Source organism: Pinus tabuliformis, chromosome 1_2 (genome assembly GCF_031772625.1).
Source record: "Pinus tabuliformis cultivar Carrire ecotype Pingquan chromosome 1_2, CPIR1, whole genome shotgun sequence".
In the NCBI taxonomy this organism is placed as follows: Eukaryota; Viridiplantae; Streptophyta; class Pinopsida; order Pinales; family Pinaceae; genus Pinus; species Pinus tabuliformis.
The window spans coordinates 753,700,422-753,712,959 of record NC_142298.1 but is presented as its reverse complement, the minus strand read 5'-3'; the positions used below and the strand labels follow the sequence as shown (position 1 = coordinate 753,712,959).

Below are 12,538 nucleotides of genomic sequence, written 5' to 3'. Positions count from 1 at the left end.
ACATCTAGATAAATAAAATGGTTTTTTCTTCACTAATATATTTTTAAGTATATGTCAATATTAATTCGTATTAAAATATTTTATGATAACTCACATTGAATATTTTTTTATACAACATTGAAAAAAATAACTTTCACTATTACATCATAGATAATTTTTTTGATAAATTTGAAGACTTAAACACTAAACCCACGCAATTAAAGACACTTTCATCGAACCACCCGCACAATTAGAGACACTTTCATCGAACCACTCGAGCAGACTCGACGATGCCTATCTAATAAACAAAAGTAGATGAGAGTCATATAATAACATATGGAAAAAGATCAGTAATATAATGGCTTTCTATAAACTATATCTGAAATGGAGGCCTTCGTTGTTCAATTTCTGCTCGATCTCTAAATAAATACGCTCCTCCATCTGTGGCGTGAAATGCTTCTTCCACTCGCCCACTTTTCCCTCTCTGAAGAAACTGTGGTTGGGCACTCGAAATTTATTTTCCAACACTCTTCCAGTTTTGTTCACCTCCGATGTTGACAGGCTCTGGAAACTGCACTTCTCCACAATTATTGCAGCGTTCTCCTCCACGAGTTGAGGGGAGCAGCCCAAGAAAAGGCCAAGCTTTTTAACGCAACCCACGCAATCGGCTTGCAGGTCCTCGTAAGTAACAAATATCACCTTATTGGGATCCCGTCTGCTTTCATGCCAATAACTCAGAACGCTTTCGGCGAACGGCCCACCATGGAAAAACCCAGAGCAAAACCCATCAAACATAGCTTCCTTGCTCAAATCTCCATTTGAATAAGAGAACCCGTCTTCATGAAGTTTATTGAAGAATTTCCAATGGGAAACGAAGACATCTCGGGGGTTGCGAGCAATGTAAACAATCTTGCAAGCAGAAGTCCTCACAGGAGGAGGCAGCAAATGGAATGGCAAATGGCTGTGCAGCAGACGCGGAGAAGGAAACTTGGAAAAAATGGAAAGATCGTACTGTTGATGCTCAGCTGTAGAATCGAAGAGATAAGTTTCCATGTTGGGTACCAAAGAATGGGGATTTCGGTCATCCACCGAAGCCCCGAAATTCGTGTCTTCTTTGCTAAATTGGAGGAGGGTGTGAAGCAATGCTTTACACCACGTTGTCCCCGTTTTTCGGAGCGAAGCCAAGAAAATGTCGTCCTGGCGTGGTTGGAAGTCCTTTTGCATGAACTTCACTGCTGGGAGTGTGTTGACATCTATCCAAAACCCTTCACACCTCTGGGTCATCGTCCCGCAGGACGCAATGAGGTCAGTCGATGATGAATTTTTCAATTCCATACTCGATTCTTCTTCTACGGCTGCCATGATCTCGGCCTCTTCTTGCTGCCGCCGCTCACAACTGGCAAAGAAACTCCACTCCCAGCAATTAATAGTAAACAACTGGCAAAGAAACTCCACTGAGGGCAATTATTGCCTTTGAAGGTAATAGAATGTGACGGTAGTGTCTTTGTGATAATACTAAGGCAATTAATATATAACCGGTTTTAAAATCATTAATGTGGTAGGGCTGTATATGTATATGTTTGACCGTTAGATTTGTTCGATCATTAGACTTAAACAAGTATAAATTTGAAAGTGAGTATATATTACCAGATTATATTAATAAGTTTATGGGGTCGTTTTTAATTATATAATTTTCTGATATATAAATGTGGCACTTGATATATATAGTTTTCATATAAATGTGGCACTTCAAACATCATCACATTTATTTCTAATTTCTATTTAATAATTTTTCTATTATCTACTTAAAAATTATCTGTTTAATAATTTTTATTTTTATTATCCACTTAATAATTATATATAATTAAATTAAAATTTTAAGAATTTTATTCAAAAACTTATTAAATTAAATCTTCAAAAATAAATTATTAATTATTGTGGAGATAGAAATTATTGGAGTCGTCTACCCAGCAAAGTGGCTGGAATCCAGGAAAAAAATTTCAAAAAAATCTTGTAAAAGCAGTGTTTGAATAGTGTTTTTATGGTGGAAATGGATTCAGCACCATCAAAAACGTATTTTGAAGTTTAACAATTATAACTTGGATTTACAAAAATCTTTGCCAAATTTTCTCTAATATAACCAGAATTTCCTTAACTCTCTGGGCAATTCCTCCAACTAGTTAAACTACGGCGACATTATTAGTACAGACAAAAATAATAAATGCCTAACATGGATGTCACACAAAAATAATAAATGCCTAACATGGATGTCAATGAGGTCTCTGTTAATTCGTACAGATTCCAGCGAATCCCTATCATAGATGCCAGCCAGTTTTCAGTTCGTACAAATTCCAACAAATGCCCTTGGGAATGCTTAATTTTGGAATTTCAAATCTTAAATTTGATTACTCTTGTATTTGTAACAAAGAATGTATAGTATTTGTAACAAAGAAGGCCAAATGGGCAAATCGCGACATGAGAGGATAAGTTTAGGTGGTTAATTTAAAAAAAAAAAATTGGAAAGTATTTTAAGAATTTTTTGGTTTAAAATTTGATAAGAAAATTGTATTTTTTAAATAAATTAGTTTAAGTAGGTAATGATTTCTCATAAACTATGATTTTTTTTATTGTGAATTTAATAATTAGAATTGATTCAAGATTCTCAAGAACTCTGGGAATACTTGAAATTCTAAAACTAGAACTTGAATTTCCAAAAAAATTGATTAAATTCCTTCAAAATCATGCAAAACGAAAACAAACATATTTATATCCAATAAATTAAATATATACTATATTTATATTTAAAAATAAAAAATATATATATTATAAGAATCATATTACTCAATTTTAATTTGAAAATATTTTCTTATTTTCAATATTTTATTTTTATTTGTTTATTTAGTTAAGACTAACCTAAGTACCCACGGGGGATTTGAACCGGTAACCTATCACAAGGAGTGCCTTAACAGCGCACCCATTCATCGTCAATCCAAAGTCCCGTAGGCTTCTTATTTTCAATGTTAATAAGCATAGATAATATTAATTTTATAAATTAAAATGACTACTTTTTTACTTGTTTTTTCAAAATTTTCCAATCAAAATCACGTTTTAATTACATGATACTAATAATATATCAACTTGCAGTTTAATAATATATCAACAAGCTATTAAGAATTTATTAGTTTTATTGTGTAAATTGAATGTTTGATAAAAATTATATTATAAAATTGGGTTGATCTATGTGAATCTGGAAATATGAACTTTAAATATGTAATTTTATTGAATTTGGGAATATGAACTTTGAACGAATAACATTTTATTTTCATAATTATATCTAATTTCAAAAATTAATTAAATTATAAGTTTATTTTAAATTATAATTATTAATAACAATTATAAAAAGAATTAATATATAAGTTAAATATATTGGTAAGAGTGAAAGCTTATTTTTTAAGGAGCATCACCGGATAGTAGCCAATAATAATTAGGCATTGCCTATAGATGAGATATTTTGAAAAGTTTTGCATTTTATTTTTAGGTCTAATTTGTTTAGCATTGGACAAGGAATTCTTGAAATTACAAGTTTGATGTGTGAAATTTTCACAATCAACATGCCACACGTGTTTTTCAGGGTGTTGAATCTATATATGCAATATATGCATTGAAAATATCAGTTTAAACAACACAAATCAATATTTCACCACAAAAATTTTCTTCGAATTGGAACTAGAAATCTGCTAGAAATTAGACTACTCCATGATAATTATCCCCACTATTAGTTTGACAATTAAATCATCTCAAGTTTTTCATTATATAGGAAAAAATATACTTTTAAAAAAAATAATATAATTTACACTAACATTAAATAATATCATTATTTACTAATATTACATTTGAAAAAGTATAACTCATATTTATATAATATTTTTTAATTTAATTTAATTAATCAATTTTAAAAATACTAACTATTTTTAATTTATAATCACTAATAAAAATATTTTATGTAAATTTGATTTTTATAATTCGCTTAATAATTCATTATAATTAAATCTAAATTCTAAAAAACCTATTCTACAACTTATTAAATTAAATCATAAAAATAAATTATTAATTACAATAGAAATGACATTAATATATAATTTTATAAGCTATTATGTTGGAGAAGCAACCAATATCTCCAAGGCTATAGACTTATTAATGCACCATAAAGACAGTCTTTGGGAAGGACTCTCAAATCTATTTTGACTACCAATCTGTGAACATAATTTTGCCAATCTGTGAACATAACCAAGGAATTCATCATCCATGACATGGCTTATGGTACATGGATGAGTATCATGGAGCCATCGTGATTACCAGAGATCCAAACAACCCCACATGATATTTATATGTGCGATAGGTTATATATTTTGAAATAAGTCAAAGGTGCATAGGGATTTGAATTTGCCCGCCCATATTTTTCATTTCGAAGTTTCTAGCTGGCTCACTTTGATTTCAATTTACATGAGATAGTGGAATGGCCTTCCTAGGTTTTTGATGAGAACGAAAGCAGTTATTGATCACTATGATTTCAATTTACATGAGATAGTGGAATGGGCTTCCTAGGTTTGTGATTAGAACGAAAGCAATTATTGATCACTCTCGGAACGTTAGACCATTTGATGAGAGAAATACATGTGAATTCATTTTTTTTAACTTTTATTTAATGGATAAAGATTGAAATGGAGAAGGGTCATGTTTACTAATCATTAAAAGTTTAGGTATTGGAAATGTTCACTTGTGATGTGAATAAGAACTATGTATTGTTTTTACAAATAAATTAATGTGTTTTTATTAGTTTTGTTAGTGATAGAAATCTTAGCACAAAAATGAAATACAATTAGAACTCCCTTTAATAATAACATAATAATAAGTTTTCAACTTTAACTCCTAAGCAATATATTAATGTTAAGTTTTGAATTTTAACAATTAACACTTGTAATATAAGAGACCAATATACTTTGAATTAGCCTCTTCCTCCTCCTCCTTATATAATGATAAAGTTTTCACTTTGACACTCCAATTTAAAAGACTAAGATGCTTCCAATTAGTTGTCTTCTTTTTGAATAATGATATTTTTTCAACTTTGATATTGGATACTTACAATCTTAGAAAAGCAAGATACCTTGAATTGACCTTGTCCTTCATAAAATAAAATAATGAGTTTTCAATTTTGAAATTTATCTCACTAAATACCTTGAATGGACATCTCCCTCAATAAAATAGCATTCTACAATAAAACAAAATAACAATAAATCCTTAAGAACAATCTTGAAACTAAGATACATCCTACCTTATAAAATATGCAATGTAAATTACACTTAACATTGAATCTCTTATGTTAAGAGAGAACTTGAGTTTCTTAATAAAAGGAAAAAATTATATTATAAAAATTTAATTGTTTTAAAAATATGATAGATTTGAAGCAAATTTTTTTAGAGTGCAAAATATATTGTCTTATTTTTCATTGTTTAAATTATATTTTTGAATGCTAAATAGAATATATATAGGACCAAATAAAAATTTTAACCATATTTTTTTCCTATATACATATATATATGGAGTTGATATCTACGTAAATTAGTTAACATAGATCTTCAAATAGTTTATTAAAATCTCTTGTTAAAATATTTTTGAAAAGTATAAGATTTAAACATCTCATTCACACAATTTTTTTTACTTCTAATTACTTTACACCATATTCATTTTCCTCAATAAAATAGCATTCTACAATAAAACAAAATAATAATAAATCCTTAAGAACAGTCTTGAAACTAAGATACATCCTACCTTATAAAATATGCAATATAAATTACTCTTAACATTGAATCACTTATGTTAAGAAAGAACTCGAGTTTCTTAATAAAAGGAAAACATTATATTATAAAAATTTAATTGTTTTAAAAATATGATAGATTTGAAGCAAATTTTTTTAGACTGCAAAATATATCGTGTTATTTTTCATTGTTTAAATTATATTTTTGAATGCTAAATAGGGTATATATAGGACCAAATAAAAATTTTAACCATATTTTTTTCCTATATACAGATATATATGAAGTTGATATCTACATAAATTAGTTAACATAGATCTTCAAAAAGTTTATTAAAATCTCTTGTTAAAATATTTTTGAAAAGTATAAGATTTAAACATCTCATTCACACATTTTTTTTACTTCTAATTACTTTCCACCATATTCATTTTTTTTACTTCTAATTACTTTACATTATTTTTCTACTTACAACATAATTTTTATTTTTTTATTTTTATTTTAAAAGAGCAGCAAGACGAACAAACTGACACATCCCCTCATACCGAACCGTAGAATAATCTTCTCAACTCAATTAACTTATACTAATTAATAAATTATACATTAACATAACTATAAAAATATTTTAAAAACCTGAATAATAATAATAACAACTTACTAATAAAATTAATTTGATACAAAACAATGCTTAAGTAAACAAAAGAAAACATGCACAAAAACCATATCATAGAGAAAAATTGTATTTTTCCAAACTATATACTTATATCTATTCATAAATTTTTACAATATATTTATTGATAATTCTTTACAATTTTATATAGTTTAATTTACTTTAATAATAATCATTAAAACTATGCTATATAATTTAATTTTGGTTATAATTTTGGTTATAATTTTTATATAAACCCAAAAACTAAAAACACACATTTAAAAGCCAGTCTGAGCACAGTCCAAACATTTCGCTAACATAAGATCAATAGGTGCTTTCCTTCTTATCAGAAACGTAGAAAGGCCATTCCACTATCTCTATTGCGATTACCATAAAAAAAAACCTTAAGACACTTTAATTGTTTAGAAATTACCCATCAAACTTGTGATTTCAATAAATTTTTGATAGATTTTAGAAATATTAAACCTGACAAACTTTGACAAAAATCACAATAAAAACAAATCAATTAATTCCTCTTTTAATTCGTACAAATTCCAGTGAATGTGGAACATGGATGCCAGCCAGTTTTCGGTTCGTACAGTTTCCAACAAATGCCCTTGGAATCGCCATTTCACAACATAGGAATTATATCCGTTAAATTTGATGACCCTAGTACCTGTTGGCATGATTTTAATAGAGAATGTTGACGCTTATAAATATCTTTTTCGCTGTATTTGTTGGGCAAATAATTTCATGAAGCGTGTCAAATTCAATTTCGCTATATTTGATGGCGTCAAATTCTATTCTTACCTATATATGCTGGGAAATGGAGAGGATAGTGTTTAATGTTTTTTTATTTTTATTTGTTGGGCAAATCATTTCACGAAGGGTGTCAAATTTTATTTCGCAATATTCGATGGGCGTCAAATTCTATTCATACCTATATATGTTGGGAAATGGAGAGGATAGTGTTTAATGTTTTTTTATTTTTATTTTTTGTGAAGTATTTGAAGACTTTTTTTTTTTTGTTTAAAATTTAATTAGGAAATTGTATTTTTTAAATGGATTGGTTTAAGTATGTAATGTTTTTTTTTCAGATTTTCTAGTTTGAAATGGATAATTGAAATGGATTTAACTCTCAAAAATTTTTGGAACACCTAAAATTCTGAAACTTGACAAGTTTAATTTGAATTTTCAAAAATTTCATTCAAATTTCGTCAAAATCATGCAAGAACAACCATTATTTTTCAAACTATACCTAATATGTTAGGTATATAAGATAACATATACATGTTTATATTGAAAAATGAAAGAAATACCACACACACACACACACACAAATATAACTATATAACATTCACCTATCAATTTAATAAGCATAGATAATATTAATTTCAAAATTAAAGTGGCTAGTTTTTGAATGTATAAATGGATGCAACACTGTAAAAAAATCCTTATAAATTTCATCACTAAAACTTGTGATTCCAACAAATTCTTATTGAATTTGGAGCAAAAGTGATCCGAAAATACGCTTGAAAAATGAACAAACATAAAAGATTCAAAATATTAAATGGGTCTGGTCAAAATACTAAATGAGCACTTTTCTCATTATTTTTTTCCAAAATCTAGTTGACATTTTAAGAATCGCAAGTTTAAGTTGTTTAATCTGCAAAGTTCGAGTGCCTCAAGGGTGTTTTAGGGTTTTGAATCCATTTATGCATTGAAAAGTACATTTCAAACAATAAAAAATTTGCATTCTTGCTCTAAACGATATTGCCAAATTCCAATAAAAAAAGACATTTCGTCTATTAATTATACTATTATTTTAAATATTAAAAAAAAGACATTTTACCAAATATTCTATAAGGGGGTACGAGTTAATCCATAATACATTCTATAAGGGATTGTGAGTTAATTCAACTCTTGTGCCCTATCACATTTTTCCATGCTTTAGTGGTACTACCAAGTACCTCTCGATTAGAGGCCTATCAAGAGTCTTTGTTTCGACAACTTTTTCAAAAACCTTTTCGTACATTTTCTCATTCATTCTTGTACACTTATATATATAATTATTGGAAGGTGAAATGGGGAGAGCGGGAGCGCAACAAAGGATGCACTCGGTAAAAGAACACTCGACAAAATCGTTGATCAACTTATTGGTCGTCGAGGACATTTAGGCCTAGTTATTAACTATTAAAGTGTGCATATTGATAAAGAATGAGATAAAGAATGAAAAACATGGAGCATAACGCCCTTCTCAATATTATGAAACATTTTAAATACGATTGCATTGGAGACACCAGTAATAAATGACTATAGTGAGACTGAACTACAACTCAACTGAACCAGACTGAACTCAACTAACTATGACACTTGGATGGACAATTATGACACTTAGCAAGTGGTTGGAATTAGATTCTCCAACACTCCCCCTTAATTGCAACCACATAAAACTTAATTAAGATGTCTGTTGGTCTAAGACTCAATTAGGCTTACAATTTAAAAAACAATTACAATTACCTTTTCTTTTTCTTTTCTTCCAGATCTTGTAACCTCTATATTGTTTCAACTTTTTATTTTTTTTGTAGCCTTCAAACCTCAGTTTTTTCATTTGCTAGTGCAAGTCTTCCATTGTTTCAGGTTGTTTCCATATGTCTTCTTTTGATGTGTGATCTTAATTATCAATTTGCTGCAACATAAGATGATAAGACAATTTTATCTCTTCAAAACTCCAATACCTGAAAATATCATTAATGTTTTCATCATCCATATTGTCTTCAACATTCATTTATGCAGCTTCTATGCAGAAATTATTAAGGCATGGAGTTGCAAGCCATGCTTCAAGGAACTTTAACTCTTCTTCATATTTTTTATGTTTACCTACACATTGGAAATCAATGGTAAGTTTTAAAATATCTGCAAAACCACCTTGGTTTTGTTCCTTTTTCTCTTGAATGAGAGCTTTCTCCTATTGCGCTTCCTTCTCTAAATCTCCTTTTTTCTTTGTCTCTTCAACTTCTTTACTAATCCGTGCTACTGCAAATATGTTGTTTTCCACTTGGTTTTCAGGCTCAAGTGGGCTTCTCTCACCAAATAACATCATGTCGATATGATATTTCTGTTGCATCATCTGCAACCATTTATCTTTGGCTAAATGTTCTTGATCGAACATAACATTAGAAAATTGAATTGTTGGATTCACTATAACATTGGCTACTCCAATGGCAACTTCACAATCATCATCAAGCTTTGTTGCTAGATTCACCAAATCTTCATCCGATTGCAGTTGTGCATAGTGGGATTCACGAGCATCTATGTCCTCCTTCTTTGATTCTTCTACATTTTTTTTACAATCATCATCCACTTGTGGCTGAGCGCAGTGGGATTCACCAAACTTTTCCTTTTGTTGTAGATGTGATACTATAGATCCACCTTCATCTTTAACTTCAATACTCCCCTTTACACCAAAACTCCTCTCAAGGGTGTCCTGGGCCTCTTTGGTTGTCTTTGCATCTTTGATGAGGGGAATAATGCTATCATCAACACATTATTTTATGCATTTCAATGTGAACGAATTATTTTTCCTTTTCGTTTCCAAATCTTTCAAAAAAATCTCAAAGATCTGATGTTGTCACTTTGACCTTCTCAGCCTCCTGGATTTTCCCATTTGTTGTGCCTAAACAAGACAATGAATTTGCAGACATGGTAGTTTCCTGTAGTTTACCCTCTACGGTGGTGTTGTAGCGGCTACAACCACCCTAAATTTTTTTGCCTTAACTTCGTTTTGGAGCGTCCCTACCAACAATCCCTAGCAGCATGTCTTGCACTGACAAGTACTTATGCTTCAGTTGAGTTTTTGTGGCTCATCAGCTTGTGGGGGCTAGCTTGTTTTCCTTCCACCCGCAAGCTGACATCCTGGAACTTGGTCATTTTCTAGTGGTTGTGCTCACTTGTAAAATTGCGCAGAACTGGAGGGAAACCAACCTTCCTCTCCAGAATTGTGCAAAACATTAAGGCAGCCTGCTGCTCTCCAAAAATGCGTAGAGGAAGCAAGCAAACTTCCCTCTGAAAATTGCATAGAGCCTGAGGGGAAGCGAGAGCTAGTCAACCCAGAAACTACGCAGAAGTCACTCTAGGGCTTGTAGTCTATTGCATGTGCTCCCAAGTTGATCGGTTCCCTCCAAGACTCGGCAATCTTGATTTTGCATGCATGGGCTGCTTTTTCCCAAAAAAGAAAAAAGAAAAGCAAAAAGCATCCCTAGATTTTAGGGATCCATTTTTAGCAGCTGGGGGTTACATGCAAAAGCCATTTTAGAAACCTCCCACCAAGTGTCGCTTTTTCCTATATTTGTGGCATGCGCGTCATAAGCCTCGATCTTATCAAAATTATTTATTTGACGCTTCAGAGCTCATTCTTCACTTCGATCTTGGAGCTCTGGCATCCCACATCACATCTAGGAGCATTCGGCACACTCAGCTCAGCTTTGTCCAGGTAAGTCCGCTTGTCATATCTTTTGCTGCTTTTTAGTCGCTTTTTGTATTTTAGTTTGTGTGAGTGTTTTTTGCTTGGTTTCATTGAACACATGTTGGCGTTTTAATGCATGTTAGCTTGTAGAAACATCGTTTATATTTTTCATTGCATCTCACTGTTATCACATGCATGACACTATTTCTCCACTGATGCTCGTCATTGTGGCAACTCGCTTCACACACTTACTTGTTTTATCGTTTATTGAATCCTGCACTCACTGTTTGCATGCATGATCATTCACTCTTTTCTGCACTCAGCTTCACACATGCATTCAGCCTTTGCATTTTTTCAGTCGCTCATCGGCGGGTATGGGATGCCTTGGCCCAGACCTTGCCTTGCCCAGCTTGCACTGTGCATTTATGAGAGTGAAGGCTCTACATTCCTCCCAGGAATTGTGCAGAGATTGCTCAACATTGGCATCCCAGGCTTGTTCTGTGCAATTCTGAGAGGCAGTGCCTAGTTGGCCCCCGTAATTACACAGATGCAGTTTGACCGGGTTGAAGTCAAGAAGACTGAAATTGCGCATTGCGCAGTTTTAGTCCTCAACAAGCCAAGCTCGGCTCTTCTCTGCACAGTTTCAATAGTCATTCAGCTCACTGATAGTCTGGGTTGTATTCTACGCAGTTCTAGCAGTCAGTCTCCTAGCCTCTTGGTGAAAATTGCACAAACCTGCCAGTCAGTCACCCGACGTGTTGCATGCCAGTCCTCAACTGCTTTTGGTTTTCAAATGACAGTTTTCTTTCCATCAGTGTTTATTTGTCTCCAAGTATCATAGGTATTCGTCCATCTCTCAGTAGTACAGGTACAATGGCTTCTAGGAGATTAGAGTCAAAGGACACCATTGAGAGTGCAACTAGAGATACAGCTGTGCAAGTGTCTATGAGCTTGCCCATCTATGAAGACACTAAGTTGTTCATAGACAAAGAGATCAAGATGAAATGACAGGACATTAATGAAACCTTTTTAGGCACATTTGAGGAGAATCTGGAGGATTGCAGAGTCTATGTCAACATACACAAGTCTGGCTTATCCCATATTTCCATGTAGGTATCCCGCGTTTCCATGCAAATCGGGTTGTATGAGATCCAAAATATCAAGCATGTTGAGGCCAAGACAGAGGAATTCAAGAGATTCACCTTCGACACCAGAATTTTCAATCCATATGACCCGCATTGCATAGTGAAGGGACACTGTGCGAAAGTGTATCATCCTTGGATCCATGGGGCTTGTCATTGGCCTAAGGAAGACCCACGGAGATATTTCTATCACTTCTCTGGGCTCAATGAACTGATCAGAATAGCTATAGAGTGGTTAGCAGTGTAGAAGGAAGCAACATCTCATAGAGAAGCAGCATGAGCAAGTAGTAGAGGGCAGCAGGCATGGGCTTAACAGAGGCAAGAGGAAGGTTGCTGACAACGCAGAAACAGAGCAAAGCTGCAAGTTCAAAGTAGATCCACTTGTTTTGAGAGAAGCTTTGGAGATTGAGGCTAAGAGGAAACAATGCGATAGGAGGATCGCGCAAAGGAAGAGGGAGAAGCAAAAACTGGAGGAAGTAGAAATGGAGTTGCA

General features: G+C 32.2%; 1 pseudogene; it reads right to left on the bottom strand.

Moving 5' to 3' along the window:
• Positions 1-345: 345 nt before the first annotated feature.
• Positions 346-11,495, bottom strand: LOC149207970 (cytosolic sulfotransferase 8 pseudogene; annotated as a pseudogene).
• Between the last annotated feature and the right edge of the window lie 1,043 nt (positions 11,496-12,538).